Source organism: Globicephala melas, chromosome 14 (genome assembly GCF_963455315.2).
Source record: "Globicephala melas chromosome 14, mGloMel1.2, whole genome shotgun sequence".
NCBI lineage: Eukaryota > Metazoa > Chordata > Mammalia > Artiodactyla > Delphinidae > Globicephala > Globicephala melas.
In genome coordinates, this window is record NC_083327.1 from 36,212,305 (window position 1) to 36,231,629 (window position 19,325).

Sequence of the window (19,325 nt, forward strand, 5' to 3'; positions counted from 1 at the left end):
ATTGCTACAATAGAATAAAGCACCAAAAAAGCCATCTTTAAGTCTTCCCCAGGAAAATCTAGACGAGGTTTCACTGGTGCACAGTCTTGAAGAACAATAAGGAGTTCCCCGAGTGGTCATGGAGGGAAGGGAAAAGAAATCACCTGGGTGAAACATGCCTAGTGCCTACCAGTGTGGTGGGAGCACAGAGGACAGAGCACATGAGGGAGAGCTGTGAGAGGAGAGGTGGAGCCATGGCGAGGGTCCGCACCACTAGGGGATGCGGGCCAGGGACAGGAGCCACATCTTCCCTCACCGGAAGACAGGGAAGGGTTTTAAGCTGGAGCCCACAAGGATCTGGTAATGATAGCCAACACTTATGCAGCCAACACTTAATTAGAATTCCTATGTGGGGACTTCCCTGGTGGTGCAGTGGTTAAAAATCCTCCTGCCAACGTGGGGGACACGGGTTTGAGCCCTGGTCCGGGAAGATCCCACATGCCGCGAAGCAACTAAGCCCATGCGCCACAATTACTGAGCCTGCACTCTAGAGCCCGTGAGCCACAACTACTGAGTCTGCATGCCACAACTACTGAAGCCTGCGTGCCTAGAGCTCGTGCTCTGAAACAAAGAGGAGCCACTGCAATCAGAAGCCCCCACTCGCCGCAACTAGAGAAAGCCTGCATGCAGCAATGAAGACCCAACGCAGACAAAAATAAATAAATTAATTAAAAAAAAGAATTCCTATGTGCCAGGTGCTACTTTAAGCACGTTACATATATTAATTCACTTAAGCCTCACATAACCCTTTGAACTAACTACTAAGAGAACTAAGCCACAGATAGTTAATGAGCTAGCCTAGAGTACATCACACTAAATGACCTCAGATGTGTACTCAGATGGATAAGACTAAGAGGAAGGACATTTGGAGAGAAGACAGATTAGAAAAGGGACGGCAACCCCAGTGTTCATTAGAACACTATTTACAACAGCCAAGACATGGAACCTGCCTAAATGTCCATCGACAGATGAATGGATAAAGAAGATGTGGCACATATATACAGTGGAATATTACTCAGCCATAAAAAGAATGAAATAATGCCATTTGCAGCAACATGAATGGACCTACAGATTATCATACTAAGTGAAGTAAGCTAGAAAAAGACAAATATCATGTGATATCACTTATATGTGGAATCTAAAAAAATGATACAAATGCACTTATTTACAAAACAGAAATAGACTCACAGGCATAGAAAACAAACTTATGGTTACCAAAAGGAGGGGAGGGATAAATTAGAAGTTTGGGATCAAAGTATACACACTACTATATATAAAATAGATAACCAACAAGGACCTTCTGTATAACACAGGGAACTATACTTAATATATTGTAATAACTTAGAAGAGAATGTAAAAGAATATATATACGTATAATTGAATCACTTTGTTGTACATCTGAAACCAACACAACATTGTAAATCAACTATATTTCAATAAAAATTTTTTAAAAACACAATTTCTGGCTCTTTGGGGAGAGCAGCAGATCAAAAAATAAACAAACCTGTTCCCTATGTTAAAAAAAAAAAAAAGAAAAAGAAAGAAAGAAAGAAAAGGGAAGGCATTAGAAATGAGTTAGGAGGGGCTATTCAGGTAGGAGCTGAATGCGGCAGAACTAAGGGAGTGAGGGAGAAAAAGGATACACTTCAGTGTAAAATCCAGGGTATAGGGAGTCTAGTGACCAACTTGGATATGGGAAAAACTCTTGTGAATTCAGTTGGTCTTTTTTTTCCTCTTTGAAATATTTCTATAACATTGTCCTTTTCCAAGGGGATGGGCTTTACAAGAATGACAGCTTGCACTTTCACCAATAACCATTCAGTTGCCCCTAACCCCCAAATCTAAACACTCAAGGTATTAGGACTTCAAAAAACATTCAACCTGGTGTTTTAGTTTTCACCTTGAAATGGAGTACTCTTCATCTAACAATAGACATGTTGTTTCTGTCTTCTAGGAGTTTCACTTTGATGTGTCAAAGGAAATGCCATGAACTCTAGAGGAGAGTCATCGCTGCATGAGTGCAGAATAAACAGCAGGTGTGGCTGGGGCTTTAGGAGAGGTGCCAGGTCTCCTGTTCCATTTTTAGGGATAAAAATGATGAATATTTCAAATGCTTTGGTTCTCAGGAGTCAAAGACAGTTTCCAAAAGAGTCTGCAAATAGAAACCCAACACTTCAGAGTGAAGCTGCAACACAGAGAGGTGCCTCTCCATGTCGTGCTGATCATGATTAGGAAGCTGAAACCAACACGCTCTTCTTTGAATCACTTGGGTGAAGCAGGTGGGAGGCAGATGCACTGTCTGAACACCTGGGTAGGTTGACGGCAGCTCTTAGTTTGAACCTTATGCCATGACCTTCCCTTTTAGAACCTTACAAACTAATAAAGATGCAAGTAAACAGGTGACCTGCAATAGCCAGCTCCAGGGGCCAGAAAGAGACAATAGCAATAATCCCTTCTTGCTGTTTCTGTATCTTTCACACAGTGGTCTCGCTGCAATGATCAAGTGCAAATTCTTGGTCCCATTGAACAACTAAGGGGTCTGAGGCTTAGACGTGTCTTACCCAGGGTGACGGCATGATGGACACAGAGTGGGACAGGTCTGGCTGTAAGCCTAATGCCTTTGCTACCACACCATGATGAAGTGGACTGTGATGTCTTTCATTCTTCTAGCAACAGAATCCTCTCTTCCTGACAAGAGAAACTTCTCATTCCTGGAGGGCCCTACTCCCCAACTTACGAATGGACATGTAATGTAGGTTGTAGATCTCCTCCATTTGGTTAAAAGATGGACAGCTGATCTGAGCTGGCCCATCTTCCATTCTCCCCTGTCCTCCCCATCTTTCACTTTTGGTGAAAGACGCTCTCTCCCTGCTGAGGTTGTGAAGCTGGTAGGCTGAGGGTCTTAAACATCCACTGGCCATCCTCACCCAGGAGAAATGACTTGCAAAGAGATGGATCTGGAAATTGATCACTTTTAAGCCTCTGATTCCAGCCATGTCAGAAACTAGCCTACCCTTGGACCGTTCAGTTACATTAGCTAATAAATTATTTTTATTGCTTAAGCTCATTTCAGTGTTTTGTGTCCGTTTTTGGGTTTTGATTTGGTCACTTTCAACCAAGGGTCTAGACCAACTGATGCCCAACAGAAAATCCAAATCACAACATGAGTGGCTCAGAGAAGACCTCCTGAACACGCTATGCAGTTCTCCACCCTCACTTTCCACTCCCAGGCCCACCCTCAGTGATGGTTCACCCATGCTGTGGGTAGCCTACAGCCTGGGGTTATTCCATGCCTTTCTCTAACCAGAATGGTTTCTTCCTTCCTCTGTTTTGGATTCTCCAAAAGGCACACCCTGGATCAAGTCAGTGGCTGGGATAAGGGTTTCTGGGAGGTGGAAGGGAGGTGTAGGTGTGGCTACTGTGGGCCGTACACGGCAATATTCGTGGAATCAGAGGGAGAGGGGTGGGTTTTGTTCATCTTACTTGTTTGTACTCTTTCTGGCTGCTTTCAGGGCCCCAAATCAATAAAGTAGAATCCTTCACAGGACCTCCCTGTGGCCAGAAAGCCCATGAGGATTTGCCTATTGGAGCCCTTACCCACTCTCCTAGCATGAAGGCTAGCCCAGCAAAGACGAACTCTGTGCCCCTTCGTGTCTCTCCCAAAGCTAAACAGAGACAGTGATGGGACCTAAATGTGTTTGCTTTTCCTATTTCTACCAAATATACAGTGTTTCAAAAGAAATGCCTTATGTAAACACAATAACACAACCTAATATGCACATAATGAAGTTGGAAGGAAACTGTGCCCTGTTTCACTACTACAGCTTACAAATTGCTTCTTTGGCAATGCTAAATTCTGAGAAAACTGAAGCTATTTTGAGGCACAAATTCCAGCCCCCAAACCAAAACAAATATCTTTGATTTCTTTAAATAATGACACACAGGAGGTTTGAGCCAAAGCTGTCTCATTGCCTCTCGAGAATGCACACACCCTAGTGATGGGTTTGCTGCTGGTAGCTCTGCATGTCAACTTGCACGATCTGGCCTCGAGAGCATTGCTGACATACTGTTGCTTGTTTTACTCAGGATTAGCAGAAAATTTTTGTGGGTGTTTGACGTCACTGGAGTAGGAAGCACTGAAAAGTTGTACCCGCCTGGTTGATATTTCTGGAAAGAGAGCTCTAAATTATTAGAAGAAGGGAGAGGTGGGTGGCCAGGAAAGAAAAGAATGAGTAAGAATCAAGAAAGCCCCGTCAGGAAAGTCCCACATGGAAAACGGAATTGATGGCAAATGGGATTTCTTGCATGTAGCAGCATTCAGCTCTCCCGGGACAAGGAGATAAAAGTCCTCATTGTCTCGGAGGGGTGGGAAAAAAGCATGGGTTGCATCTTGGTGTCTACCAACTTGTGGAACTGCACTTTGGCAAACAACAGTGAGAGTTGTTACAAAGCAGCCGAATTTCCCTTTCAGTAAACTACAGATCTGTATATCATTGGATGGAAAGGGCTAGTAGAGTTTAGTCTGGAAACATTTGGTATGAAGTTTGAGATTTTTCAGATACTGGTCCAAAGAAGTAGAACAGTCACGGAAATAAAATCTAGCCCACGTCTTTTTTTTGGCCCAAGAAAAAAACTAACACTGAAATATAAGAACGGGCAAAGGATGTGAATATACTGCTTGCAAAAGAAGAAATACAAACGCCGAGGCTCAAAACAAGCAAAAACAAGAACAAAAAACCCTGGCCTCGTTTATAATCAAAGAGATGCAATATAAAGTAATAAGACCCTATATTTTATCCATTAAATGATCAAAATATTTTTTATGTGGTAATCTCATCTTTGACAGTGTGTCAAGAGACAGGGCCATTTGGATACTGAGTCAATTAATGCTACCATTATGGAAAGTAATTTTGCCAGTATTTTTTTAAAATGTGGCCCTTTGTCCTTGCTAAGCTTACTTCTAGGAATTTACCCTAAAGAAAATTATAAGCAGCACACAAATATTTACATTCATGGTAGCACTGTTTAAATATTGAAAATGGGAAATAACCCAATGTCTAACAATAGAAGGGTAAAATGAATTAAAGTTTACTCATATAACCGAATATGACAAACATGTTTAAAAGCATTTCTTCAAAAGTGTTTAGGGTCATGGGAGAACGCTAAGAATATAGCGTTAAGAAGAAAAATCCAATTCCAAAGTTGTGTTTGAAATATTATCTCATATATAATTTATATAATATATACATATATTAAATACATATTATGTAGTAAATATGATATAGCATTACATAGTATAAACCATGTAGTAAACATAGTATATGTTATCTATAGTAAATATCTATACATAGAAAAAATATGGGAGAAAGTAACATTTATTCATGGTAGTAGTTACTGGCTGATGAAACTATAAATTAGTTATATATATATTTAACTATCTGCAATTTTTAAACATTTGAGATGCGGGAAACCTATTTTAAGGCAAAGCACACTTTATATGTCCTAAGTTATATCTCTAAGGTAGTCAGATAGCCGACAGCCAAGTATAATTGGGCAAAGCATTACTCTTTAACATTTTATTGTATTTACTTTTTAAAAAGCAAAGTAGAAGGGTGGGATGAAGTTGTAAAAAAGTATTAGACTCACAAATATGTTATATGTCATATAATATATGTGTATATGATATATATAAAAGATTTTGATCTCTTAATAATAAGAAGATGTGTGAGAAACAGGTAAGTTACAGATATATAAAAGGAAACTTAGAAACTCTTTGGAATATTAGATAAAAGTGAAAGTTCATAGTACCAGAAACATGGAGTATATTTGTATGAACACTATATTTAACTCTGAGCTCCTTAGAAGTCAAGCCAAAATGAGGAAACATAATGAGTTACACAGTTCTAATTATCTGATGAAGGGAAGCACACAAATATATCTGGAAAGACAGACTTCTTTTTCCTAAGGATTTCTAGTAGAAATTTGCTGTGTATATCTTTATAAGAAATGCTGCATAGCAAAACAGACATTGATGTTTGATAGAAGTCAAGGGCATCATATTAAAATAAAGCTCAATGAATATTTCTATAAGGAGTCAAGCAAACATAGCCTTGGATGTTACTTTCCGGTGAGCTAGCTTGATGCAGGAATAAAACTTAAAGAATCGAGAAAGGATTCAACTGGCTGCCACAGGCTGAATTTGGCACACAGGGTGTTTTATGAAAATTTTTAATCCATTGCCAACATTCAAAAATCAGATTTTACATAAAAATCCAGCTTTGGAGTTTCTTTTAAAAGGTTGCTATATTTGGCAAACTAAATCACTTTTTTCATAGCCATTGGATGGCCTCAAGCAGCCATGACTCCCGGGAAGGGTCATCTGTGCACTGTGATCTCAGTTAGAAGGCTTCCTTCCTGTGCCACGGTGGCCTGGCCCCTGGACGCTTGTGCACATGTGAGCCTCGATCTAGAAGAATGAACAGAGAGCATACTCTTTGGATTGTAGCTCTCAAATATAAATTGTTTCATGTTCACTAAATCTAGATAACAGTCAATTTAACATTGATTTCTCAGATGGCACATTAGAGGGCAACATAATTGATTCCATGATTCAGAAAAAGTTCATGAAATAGCATGCTGGAAGCTGCCATCTGATAGCGATCGTCTTAAAGAAGTCACGTGTTTAAGTCTGAGAGGCTTTGGAATTCCCACTTCCTCCGAAGACCAAGGTGGTTGGCATGCAATCGAGCAAGCACTGCCTCTCCCTTGACATTATTCCTTTTCCCCCTTTCTCCTGCCCCACTCTTTTGACTCTTCCCAGCACTGGTCATGAGGCATTCGTCTGAGTTTTCCCAGTAGCGGTGATGACTTTGCACTGGCCCACATGCGCTCTCCCCAGTTCTCCCACCCTGCCCTCCACACAGGGTGACTCATGCTATATATACTTGTGAAAAGACAAGTGAGAATTCAGAGTTCAATTTGTGGCACAGAAATGAGAAGTGTTAGCTAATCCAGACAGAGATTGAACTATAAAAAATATATCCTTGACCTTCTTAGCCAATGTTATACCCAAACAGGTTGAGAGGTGTCCAGCCCATCTACCTACTGGACCATTTTTAGTGGTAGCAAGAAAGAGAAGTTTTCTTGAGTCAAGCAGTCTGTGGCAGAGAGTTTTGGTTGCATGGTTGATAGCCATCCCCTGTCCTTTTTCTTGCTTATGGTTTTGTGGGTCAGAAATTTGAGGAGGGTGAGCTGAGAAGTTCTTGCTTGGAGTTTCTCATGCAGATGTAGACAGATACTGACTGGGGCTGCTGTCATCTGAAGACCGGACATGCAAGGCAGCTCATTCTTGTGGCTGGAGTTTGTGTTGGCTGTCGGCTGAGAGCTCAGCTGGAGCTGTTGACTAGAAAACCTACATGTGGTCTCTCCAGCATGGTAGTCTCAGATAGTCAGGCTTCTTTCCTGGCAGCTGTCCTCAGGGTGGGCATTCCAAAAGAAACAGGCAGAAGGTGCACGGTCTTTTAGCCTTCTGTGGCTTCAGAAAACACACAGCGTCACTTTCACCGCGTTCTGTAGGTGGAAGTAGTGCCAAGCATGTCCTGATTGAAGCAGGAAGAACACAGGCTTCCCTACTCAATGGGAGGAGAGTCAAAGAATTTGAAGATGAGTTTAAAATCTTCTGTAAATCGTGATGCATCGGCACATGGTACCTTCACAGATAGGCCTGCATCCACAAAGTTGTAGGCTGTCCGAGTCAGCTGTTCATTTTAATGCAAGAAGGATCCACTCTAAATTCGCCAGTGTTATGAGGCACTGTAGGTGAAAGGCTTCATTATCTGCTGCCTCTTTTTCCCCATGCAGAGGAATGTGGTTCCTTCTCAGGCTGCCCCAGATTTCTCTACCCTCTGTCTCTATTCCCTCTTCCTCTCTCTCTCTCTCTCTCTCTCTCTCACACACACACACACACGCACGCACGCACACACACACACACACACCCCCTCCCTCTCATTCTTTCTCTTCCCACCACAACTGGATCTTTTGGCTCTATGTCTCCACATACACACAACTTAGTGCAGACATGGCCATCTCACCATCGCCCTGACATTACCCAACGGAGACTAAGGACATTCTCTGGGTTGCAGTTCCAAATTCTAGGATCCAAGTGCTGACCCGTTGAGAAAGGTCATAGAAAATTAGGAAAACTAACCTACTATTTGAGTAGCAGATAACAATGAATTCTATGTAAGTTGGCTTCTAGTAACACGAAATAGCTCTTCCAATCAGCATCCCCTTCACAGCTTTCTATTACCTTCAACACAACTGCTTGATCTGCCCTCCATCCTGCCCTCTGCGTCCACATCTTCTGTGATCCCCACAGGTAGCAATGCTTACCTGTCTTTGTGTCCTTCACTTGCACAGCTCACTGACTCCTAATACAAGCCTCCAATTCTCCTTACCAGAACACAACATCTCTGGTCATGGAAAACTCATCTCAAACATTACTTGCTCCCGAAAAATAGTTGCAAACACATGGTCAGACTGAGAGCTGGGCTCAGATATTCCTCAGCTTAAGGCAGAATCATGTTCTCTAGGGTCCAACCTCCTGGTACCTGCTCTTCCACTATAGGCCATGTAAACTTACAGGTGTCTCCCTTGTGGCAAAAGCCCCATTTGCCATTTCCTTACATTTTATTTTTGCATGTCTTTTTTTTTTTTTTTTTTTTTTTGCGGTACGCGGGCCTCTCACTGTTGTGGCCTCTCCCGTTGCGGAGCACGGGCTCCGGACGCGCAGGCTCAGCGGCCCTGGCTCACGGGCCCAGCCGCTCTGCAGCATGTGGGATCTTCCCTGACCGGGGCACGAACCCGTGTCCCCTGCATCAGCAGGCGGACTCAACCACTGCGCCACCAGGGAAGCCCCTTTGCATGTCTTTTTAAAGAACAATATGGAAGATAAAAATGAATCTAGCTTGTATATAATTTCAACGTTTCCAGCATAACACTGCCCCAGGCATGTGTAGCTAGGTCACTTAGTCATGGAAGTTCACAGAACTGAGGAGCTTGGTTTTATGTCCATCATTATATAGGTGCTTAAGAAATACTCAAATGACTCCTTCACTGCCTCTCCCAGATAAAAAAAAATGTTGATGCAGATCATCCTCAATTATAAGAGAAAAGGATGCTGTAGTAGCAGTAGTCACGCTCCAAGTAAGGGTACATGTGCTTTGGGGTGGGATTGGGGGAGGGGGCTAGCGAACAGGAACTAGAACTTGCGGATATCTTGTGCTGGCTTCCTTCCTAATGAGGAGAGGAAGAGACCACACCAGAATGCTGAGGATTTTGAAGAAGTCAGATACAGTACCTTTAGAATCTCGAAGCATGCAGTCTTCTCAGCTAACTCAGGTTCTACTAAAACTCATAACTAATAGTATCAAATATCACAAGAAATCAGAGAACTATACCCTTTTCAGTAATTTTAACAACATGGGACATTTACTGTTCTAAAAATCTAGACAGTATCAGCTGTCCAGCCTCAAATTCACAAAGAATAAAAAGCATCATATTCAAAACAAGACCCGATGAGTCTCTGAGACAAGGACAGTGCATGTAATCCAGTGATTAATGTATAAATATTTGAGAAACTGCTCAGCAGTCCCATGCATCCCAAAGCCTCTGCGAATGGTAACGTATTTTCTCATCAATCAGACTTTAAGTCACTGTGCCCCGCTCTGATAACTTTCAATCAAGAGACTCAAACTGCTTAGGTGCTCTAATTTGGAAGTGTCTTTAGACTAAAACTTTTATTTAACCTTATATAATCTCATAAACCATAGTGAGTAGAAAGAACCCAAGACAAATACCATATCCTCCATTTTCAGCTCTTCTACTCTTTCCCTTTTTATAGATGAAATGTACATGGACATGTTTTTGGTACTGACCACACCTTTAAGAAGGAGTCATCAAACTAACTGAAGAGAGAATGTTCTAGGATCAGCTCCTTTGCGGGGCTGAGAGCTGTGGCTGAAGGGAAGTGGGGTTCTCTCTGTCTCTGTTGTGAAGCCTCTTATCTGTATTTGGTGAGCTCAGAGGAACACCTGAGTTCAACTTAACCAATTTCATTACTTTATTGTGCCTTCAGAACTTCTTTCTGAAGCTAGACACATTTTACCTACTGAATAGATTGAAAAGATTCTTTCCTATCAGCAGGACATTTTTAACACTATTGCATCATGTTTTGATTTATTTTTGCTTATTTCCTCATAAACCTACACTATTTGCCTCCAATCTCTTACATCACTGGCGCATAGACAAGACTAGTGTATCTTGTCTCTTTGATTTATTCTGAAAAACACAAAAGACGTTCCCCACTATATGCATTTATTTCTGTAATCAAGATGTTGAAGAATCCAGGTTCATTGGGGGTTACTGAGAGCTTCTGAAGGTATATCACTGCCCTCCACCTGTTCCACCTTTCTCTTAAGATAAGTCAAGAAACACGTGATCCACCCCACGAGCAAGCCAGCAAGGATACGAGGTGGATTTACAAACAGGAATCTACTTAATGCACATACTAACACGGACGCGTAATGTATAAATGATACACAAAGGTCCAAGTCCCATCTCAGCGCAGTTACAAATAAAGGAGGAAGTAAACGTGGTGGTCAAGAGTTCAAATTCTGTGGTCAAAACCATCTGAGCACAAACCCCAGTTGTGTGATATTGGGCACAACCAATAATCTCGTCAAGCCTCAGTTTCCTCTTCCATAAAATAGAAAAATAAGAAGAGATACCCCATGGGACTTCCCTGGTGGTCCAGTGGATAAGATTTCGCCTTCCAATGCAGGGGGTGCAGGTTTGATCCCTGGTTGGGGATCCCATATGCCTCGTGACCAAGAAACGAAAAAAACATAAAACAGAAGCAATATTGTAAAAGACTTTAAAAATGGTCCACATCAAAAAAAATTTTTTTAATTAAAAAAAATAGATACCCCATACAATTATTGTAGGAATTCAGTAAAATAAACGAACATATTTCCTGTACACAGTAACCATTTTTTACAATGATGCTGCTGCTATATTATAAAAGGCAGAAGGAAGTAATGGTTTATTGTAATTGTTCAACAAAAATTAGAGCAAAGAGAAAGTAGTAATTATGTAATTCATGAAGACGCTTTTCTCCCATCACCTTCCTCTTTCACAGAACACAAGTAACAATGTTCTCAATCTCAAATGTGATCTCTCTGTAAAAGACCGCTGCCCATTGTTGTAAGCATCGAAACTGACAGGATGAAAACTTCCCTTGATTGTGACATATCTTGATCGCCACACACACACACACACACACACACACGTATCCATACAGTGGCACATACAGTACCAGCCTACTGCCCCATTTCTTTGCTCTCCTTGACAAGGAAACTCTCGAAAACAACCTTCTGTGTTCACTAATTCCATTTCCTCCCCTCGCACACTCTGCAACCCATTCTTATTGCTCTAACATCAGCACCCTTCATAAAAACCGAATGCAGTAGTATGCACCACAATCAGCTGTAGCCTCCACATTGCCAAACCTAATGTTTAACCTTCAGCCACCTTCTGACTTGTTCTCTCAGCAGCGTTTGCCATGGTTGATCCCTTCCTTCTTCACCTTCTTCACTTGGCTTTCAGGGCACGCTCTCTTCTGGTCTCCACCCACCTCACTGGCCAGCCCTTCTCAAACTCCTTTGTCATCTTTCCCAGAGTTCAGTCCTCTGCTCCCTTGTCTTCTATCTACATTCACTGCTTCCGTCTTATCTTCTAGTCCCATGGCTTTATATACCGTCTATAACTTACGGCTCCCAAGTTTTATATTTCCAACATTGATCATGCACGTACTGTCCACATTCTTATGTCTATCTTCCAACTAGACATCTCCATCCAGTCATCTAACAGAAGTCTGAAACTTAAAACGTTCACATGACCATTTGATTCCCCACTCCTCCCCCAAATAAAGCAAAGCCTTTACCTGCTTTAGTCTCCTTCGTCCCAGCCAATGGCAACTCTATCACTATCGTTCCAGGTGCTCACGCCAAAGCCTTCAAGTGGTCCTTGCCTTCACTCTTTCTAGCACATCTCATATCTAATACTTCAGCAAATCTTGAAGACCTCACCTTCAAAATATACCCAGAATTCCACCACTTCTCACCTCTTACCACTAAACTCTGATCCAAGCCACCATTGGGTCTAGGTCATTGCAACAGCTTCCCAACTGCTTTCTTTGCATCCACCCTTGCCCCAGCATCCTCTTCTCTCATGGTAGTGAGAGGGAACAGTTTAAACATGTCAGAGCAACCCTCTGTCCAAAAACTTTGGGGGCTTTCCATTCTACCCAGAGGGAGTGATCTGGCCCTGGTTCCCTCTGCAAAGTCTATCTCCTACCAGTATCCTGCTCTCTTGGCTGTCTCAGCAGGACCATTTCAACAGCCTCCTGTTTCTCTGCTTCCTATCTTGCCCCCCTCCCCTCAGTCCTGCTCTAATCTCATTGGCCTCCTTTCTATTCCTCAGATACTCTAACCCACCCTTTGCTACAGGCCTCTTGCATTTGCTGTTCTCTCTGCTTAGAAAAATCTTTCCTCAGATAACCCATTTGACTTGTACCCTCTTCTCCTCAGGTCTCCGTTCAAACATTACCTAATCAGAGGGACCTTCCTTGACCATCCTAAATAAAAAAAGCAATCTCTACCCCAATCACTTCCTATCCTCTACCACACCGTGTTTCTCATTAGCACATAGGAACACTAGACGTGTTATATGTGTTTATTTGTTTACTGTCTATCTGTCCCCCCAGGAAGGTAAACTCCATAAAGGCAAGGACTTAATTCTAATCACTGGTTTAGTCCAGTGCATAAAAATGTGCCTGGCCAACAGTAAATGCTCAGGAAATATTTGCTGAATGGATGAATCAATCTATGAATCTGTGAATAAATGAATAAATAAATGAATTGGCATTCCACTCAATGCACAATTTGTGGTAAAGTTTTTAAAAATTAAAGGAGTAGGTCAGACTTGGGTGAGTTAGAAAAAAAATGATAGTAAAAAAAAAATCATTGAGGGGCTTCCCTGGTGGCGCAGTGGTTGAGAGTCCGCCTGCCGATGCAGGGGACACGGGTTCGTGCCCCGGTCCGGGAAGATCCCACATGCTGCGGAGCGGCTGGGCCCGTGAGCCATGGCCGCTGAGCCTGCGTGTCCGGAGCCTGTGCTCCGCAACGGGAGAGGCCACAGCGGTGAGAGGCCCGCGTACCGCAAAAAAAAAAAAAAAAAAAAAAATCATTGAAATTGGTTAATTGTCCAGCTAATACAATTAGAAGCTGATTTTTTCATTGCTGAAATTTCCAATCAAAGAATCACTCCCCTGACTAAAACCTACCACCAGGCTGAGTCACAGGGGATGAACTGCTAGGCCAGTTTTTCTCCTGGGTGATCTGAATGACTCAAAGTGCCAATGACAATGGCGGCTTTATGTCCCAGCAACTCCACTTGGAAGCCTGGAATGAACTGCCCGCTTCATTCAAGTACATCTTGCTCCACATGGGTAACTGGAAATGTTCATTCCTTGAACAAGATTGCTGCCATGGCTTTTGTCATCCACTCGCTGTGAGACTGATTTGAATGTTAACATTTTTAAGTGAAAACACTTTGATGCTAAACAAAACCATCTGAAGACTTTCAAATGTCTGGATATGATATTTTGTGGGGGGAAAGGCAACTTAAGTCTTACTAATCATGAACTAAATATACACGATTTTAATTGTCAGGAGTCCAAACATATCCTGTAAGTGTAAGAACATCTTACCAAATGCTAAGTATTGTGGCATGCTCTTTGAATTTGTGTCTCACATACTAACAAACTATGCTAAGCTTCTAAGGCATGAAAACTCCCTCCCCTGCCCTGCCAACTGCAACTGCATAAAGTGAGATGAACAATAGTGAGGTACTCAAGCTGATAAAGAAGGTGTTAAGGATTTTATTATTATTACTTATTATCATCATTATCATTTGTTTTGGAAAAAACACTTTTAAAATATTTTTAGTGAGTTTTGGTACTATCTTCACAATCGATTTATAAATCTATATTCGTGTTAAATGATTATGCGTAAGTCTTTTGGAGAAAAGGGACAGAGTATTTCTACAGATTATCAGGAAAACAAAAAGAGGAGAAAGTAAATGGCTTATGTTGTTATAACCAAGTTTAAAAAAAAAAAGGTCTGGACAGCCTTGGGTGATAGTATAAAACTGCACACAAACCACTCCTTTGTGTGAGTTTTTTTTTTTCCCCCCCCCCGATATGCGGGCCTCTCACTGCTGTGGCCTCTCCCGTTTGCGGAGCACAGGCTCCGGACGCGCAGGCTCAGCGGCCATGGCTCACGGGCCCAGCCGCTCCGCGGCATGTGGGATCTTCCCGGACCCGGGCACGAACCCGTGTCCCCTGCATCAGCAGGCGGACCCTCAACCACTGCGCCACAAGGGAAGCCCCCTTTGTGTGAGTTTTTGACCTTGCCTTTCAGAAGATGTTCAGATTGTTACATTTTCACCTCCAGAGAGGAGAGGAGTTGAGCAGCTTGGGATACCCAGGTAAACTTTCTAAGATAGTTTCTTCAATTTCTCCCAACCTGAGATATTGGTTTGCCACTTCCTGGAAAATTTGCTTTTAGGTCTATAAAAATGAGACCACAGCTGGCAACAATGAGCCAGGAAGTGGACAGACCAATGCAGAGTGCTGTGCTAAGTTCCTCAACAATATGAAGAGAATTTGTATACTCCAACATGATCATTTTAAAGGGCGACATCTAATGACACTCAGTTCTCTGGGTGGATCAGAAGGTCCCCTTAGATCAAGTGAATTAACTTGTTTTATTCATTGATGGTTCCAGTGCAACATTCCACAATCTTTCTCCTACGTAGTCATAGAATCTTATGCCTGAGAGACTCATCGACTCCAATCCTATTCCATCCACAGGGAGGCATTGATCAGCTACAAGGCAACATGTTGGATACTTGGAGATGAAAAGACACAGTCCCAGAACATCACGGAGCTCCCAGCCTAGTGGATAAAATCTTTATCACAGTGCTGCTGGGACCAAGGGAAGGCGTTGCTATGGGTGCAAAGATGGGACCACAGAAATCTGCATGTGGCTTTAGAGGGAGAAGGTACAGCAAGGACAGGGAAGGCTTTCCAGGAGATTGGCTCTTAAATCTTCAAGAACGAGTAGGAGGTGACCTGACAGTAAGGATCTAGAAGTGGAGGAGGACGATTTATAAGGAGAAGACCATCTGAGCTGTGCTGTCCCAGACTGCAGCCACTAGCCACTTGTGGACATTTAAGTTAATGAAAAACCAATAAAATACAAATTTTAGCCTCTCAGTCACCCTAGTCACATTTGACGTGCTCAGTATCTACACATGGCTGGTGTTTACCATAATGGACATCGTTACAGAAGGTTCTACTGGAGAGTGTAAGCTCTGAACAAAAAGAAGAGTGAAAGCATAGAGACCTAAGCAGAGGATGCTGGTGGGAATAACTGCAGTGGGTTGAGTACAGCTGGAGGGCAGGGAATCCAGAGAGGGTACCCAGGTGATGAGGTGGGAGGCACAGGCCAGCATAGGCAGACCAAGTTCCTTGGCGGATATCACAAAATGTAGCAGGATTGGAGTTTTGGCAGGTTCTGCCTCTTATTATCAACCAGTCACTGCAGCATGGGAAACCTGCATGGCCAAAACGTTTCAACAAGCCTCCTTAGTTCACCCATTGTGTTTATGAAACCATATGTCTTCTGGTAATGATGGCAACTTACCACATCATGAAAGCATTACTTTTCCTTGAAAAAAGGAGATTGAATTTTTTATTTGGGCATCTTATCCCTCTTTCTTTTCTTTCTTTTTTCTTTTTTTACTATATTTTTAAAAATCAGTTTAATATTTTGCCCTTAAAAAACTGGGTTTTTATAGTTTCTTAGGTCTACAACATACAGATTTTGGTAGAATCAAGTTTAGGCTGTAGGAACACACGATCACACTGCTAAGAATTCAAAATGATAGATTATTATTAATTATCATTATAAATGATAGATAAGCTACATCCAACCTTACCAAGCATTTTTTTTTCCTAAAACAATTAAAAAAAGATCAAAGTGAGACTTTTAAAATAGTATCAATTTGGAACTATATAGGATTTCATCAGTCATTTAGAATCCCCTCTCCTATAATCCTCGGCTTTCTTAGCAGACCGTGTGAGGGCACAAGAGACCGGGGCCAAACATCTGTCACTTAGCTAAGTAGCCTTGGTTCAGTCCTTTACCATCTGCAACCTGTTTATTCATCTGTAACAAGGTGTTAAAAATGCCTCTTGAGAGAGTGGCAGAGACTAAGTAAATTAATATATGTAGAGCACTTAGAACGTAAGATCACTCTCTGTGTTTGCTGGGGAGGGTAAAGGGATGATGGAGGCTGTTGGCCAGGCTATTTACATACCCTGATGATGCTACAAGTTTGTTCTAATACTTCTGGTATTGTTTCCTGAAATGGGTTTTAAAACTCCTTGCACCAAAAATGCACATTAAAGATTATGAAGTGACAAAACCACCAAAAATAAATAACTCCCATTTATGCCAGACACCAGTGCCCAGCACCTACAAAGCTTTCCCCAAATGGATATGTATCCGTGAGATTCCCAAACTTTCTCATTCACAGTATGCTTAATGACTCAACAATTTTTCTCACAGGATCCTACACCAAAATGTATACTTCATATTTTTATTTGTTAAATAGTTAGGGCCAAACAATAATAACTCATGCAGCACTCAACAGCTGTTACTGTGTTTCCTAAGAAAATTTAAAATAAGCCACAGCGCCCTTACGACTTCATTGCAACATCCCAGGGTATCTTGGTACATAGTGTGAGGAACCATGGGTTCCACATTTTACACGTTAAAAAGCACTTTCCCAGCATAATCAGCTCACTTATCTTCACCACAAATACTGTGAGACACTATGTAGATGAGAAAACAGACTACAAGAGTGAGTTCAAGATTGCACAGCTAGGAAGTTGCAAGTCAAGAAGCGAGTTTCCTGAATTCTGACTCCTGAATCTTCCCCCTGATCTCTATGCTCTTGCTTCCTCCACTCAGAATGTCAGCTGCATCTTTTATTCACCTTCATTGTTTTCCAGTATTGTTCCCCACAGAAACTTAGTAGACTGAAGTATGTAAGAAATATTTCCATGCCAGGATACTCCTTTTTAAATTTATGTTTTAATTCCTCAACTAGACAAAGTGTTATTCTGAAAAATTATTTTATAGTAAGTGAACCTCCACCGAAAATTTTTTTAAATGGCAGCAGGTGTATATATGTTTCAGGATACAGTAAAGTTCAGGTTTCAGGTGAGATAATAGAAAAGTTGTCTTGCAAATTAGAGAATGAAAATAGTAATAATAGCTAACAGTTATTGACAGATTAACATGTGCCAGGCACCTTACTGTATGATTTACAAAACGAAACCTTTCCAATAACTCTATGGTGTAGGTGTGATTATTATCTACATTTTGAAAGGTGAGAAACTTGAGGATCAGAGGCTGTAACTTAACCAATAAACAGCAGAAAAAGATCTGGAACAGCCAAAATAATCTTGAAAACAAGCTAGAGGACACACACAACCTGATTTCAAGATTTACTATAAGTTACAGTAATCAAGACAGTGTGCTACTCACCAAAGGGTAGGCATATAGATTAACTGAACAGGATAGAGTCCTTAAATAGATCTAAACAGTGGGTCAGTTCATTTTCAACAAAGGCGCCAAGGCAATCGAATGGAGAAGTTTCACCTTTTCAACGAATGGTGATAGAACATCCATATGCCAAAAAAGAACCCCAACCCACACCTAGTACCATATACAAAAATTAAATTCATGAGAGATCATAGACCTAAATGTAAAATCCAAAACTATCAAACTTCTAGAAAAAAAAATAGCAGAAACTTCTGTGACCTTGGGACCCACAATAATTTCTTACATGGAGCACAGAAAGCATGATTTATAAAAGGAAATTAATAAACCGGACTTCACCAACGTTTAAAAGACACTACTTAAAAAATTAAAACACTCTGTGCTTCCACTGCAGGGGGCACGGGTTCGATCCCCGGTCGGGGAACTAAGATCCCACACGCCGTGTGGCCAAAAACAAAACAAAAATTAAAACACAAGCCACAGACTGGATGAAAATATTTGCAACACACATCTGATAAGGAACTTGCATCTCGAATTTATAAAGAATTCCCAAAAGTCAATAATAAGAAAACAAACGACCCAATTTTTAAAGTGGGCACAAGATTTGAACAGTTTATCAAAGAAAATATGTGGATGGGGAATAAGCACATAAAATGCTCAAAATCCTTTATCATTAGGGAAATACCAACTAAAACCACAATGAGATACCATTACACACCAGTTAGAATGGCTTAAGCTTGTAAAACTGAGAAAACCAAATGCTGGTGAGGATTGAAGATGAAGAGCAATTGGAACTCCCATGCGCCTCTGGCAGGAAGGCAAAGCGGTGCAACCACTTTGGAAAATAGTTTGCCAGTTCCCACTCCTACGTATTTACTCCTCAAAAATTAAAACATATGTCCGTATAAAAACAAAGGTTTATTGCAGTTTTTTTCATAATCACCAAAAAACCATAAACAATTCAAGGTCCTTTGACTTGTAAATGCATAAAAAAATTGTGTTGCAGCCGTACAGTAGAATACCCCTCAGCAATAAGAAGGAATAAATAACTGATATACACACTGCCACAGCAATTTTTTTAATCCTTCATTTCCCTTAGAATCGATCTTACAAACCATCACTGCTGCCATCGTATTTGTCATCATACTATTATGTAATTGCAACTTGCATTTTTATAATCACATATATTCTAATCTTATTTTACAAATAGGCTGCTCACTTGAATTGTATTTGATAAATGTTCTAGACTCCATGATGGGATTCAGGAGATACACTCTAATCATCAGCAACAAACACCAAACCACTTGCCTGATCCCATCCCCTACATATTGATCTTTGCCAGTTTCTATTTCAGAAGGTGAACTTACCTTTTTTTTTTTTTTAACTGAAATATAGTTGATTTACAATATTGTGTTAGTTTCAGGTTTACAGCAAAGACACTCAGTTATATATATTTTTTTCAGATTCTTTTCCATTATAGGTTATTATAAGATATTGAACATAGTTCCCTGTGCTGTACAGTAAGTCCTTGTT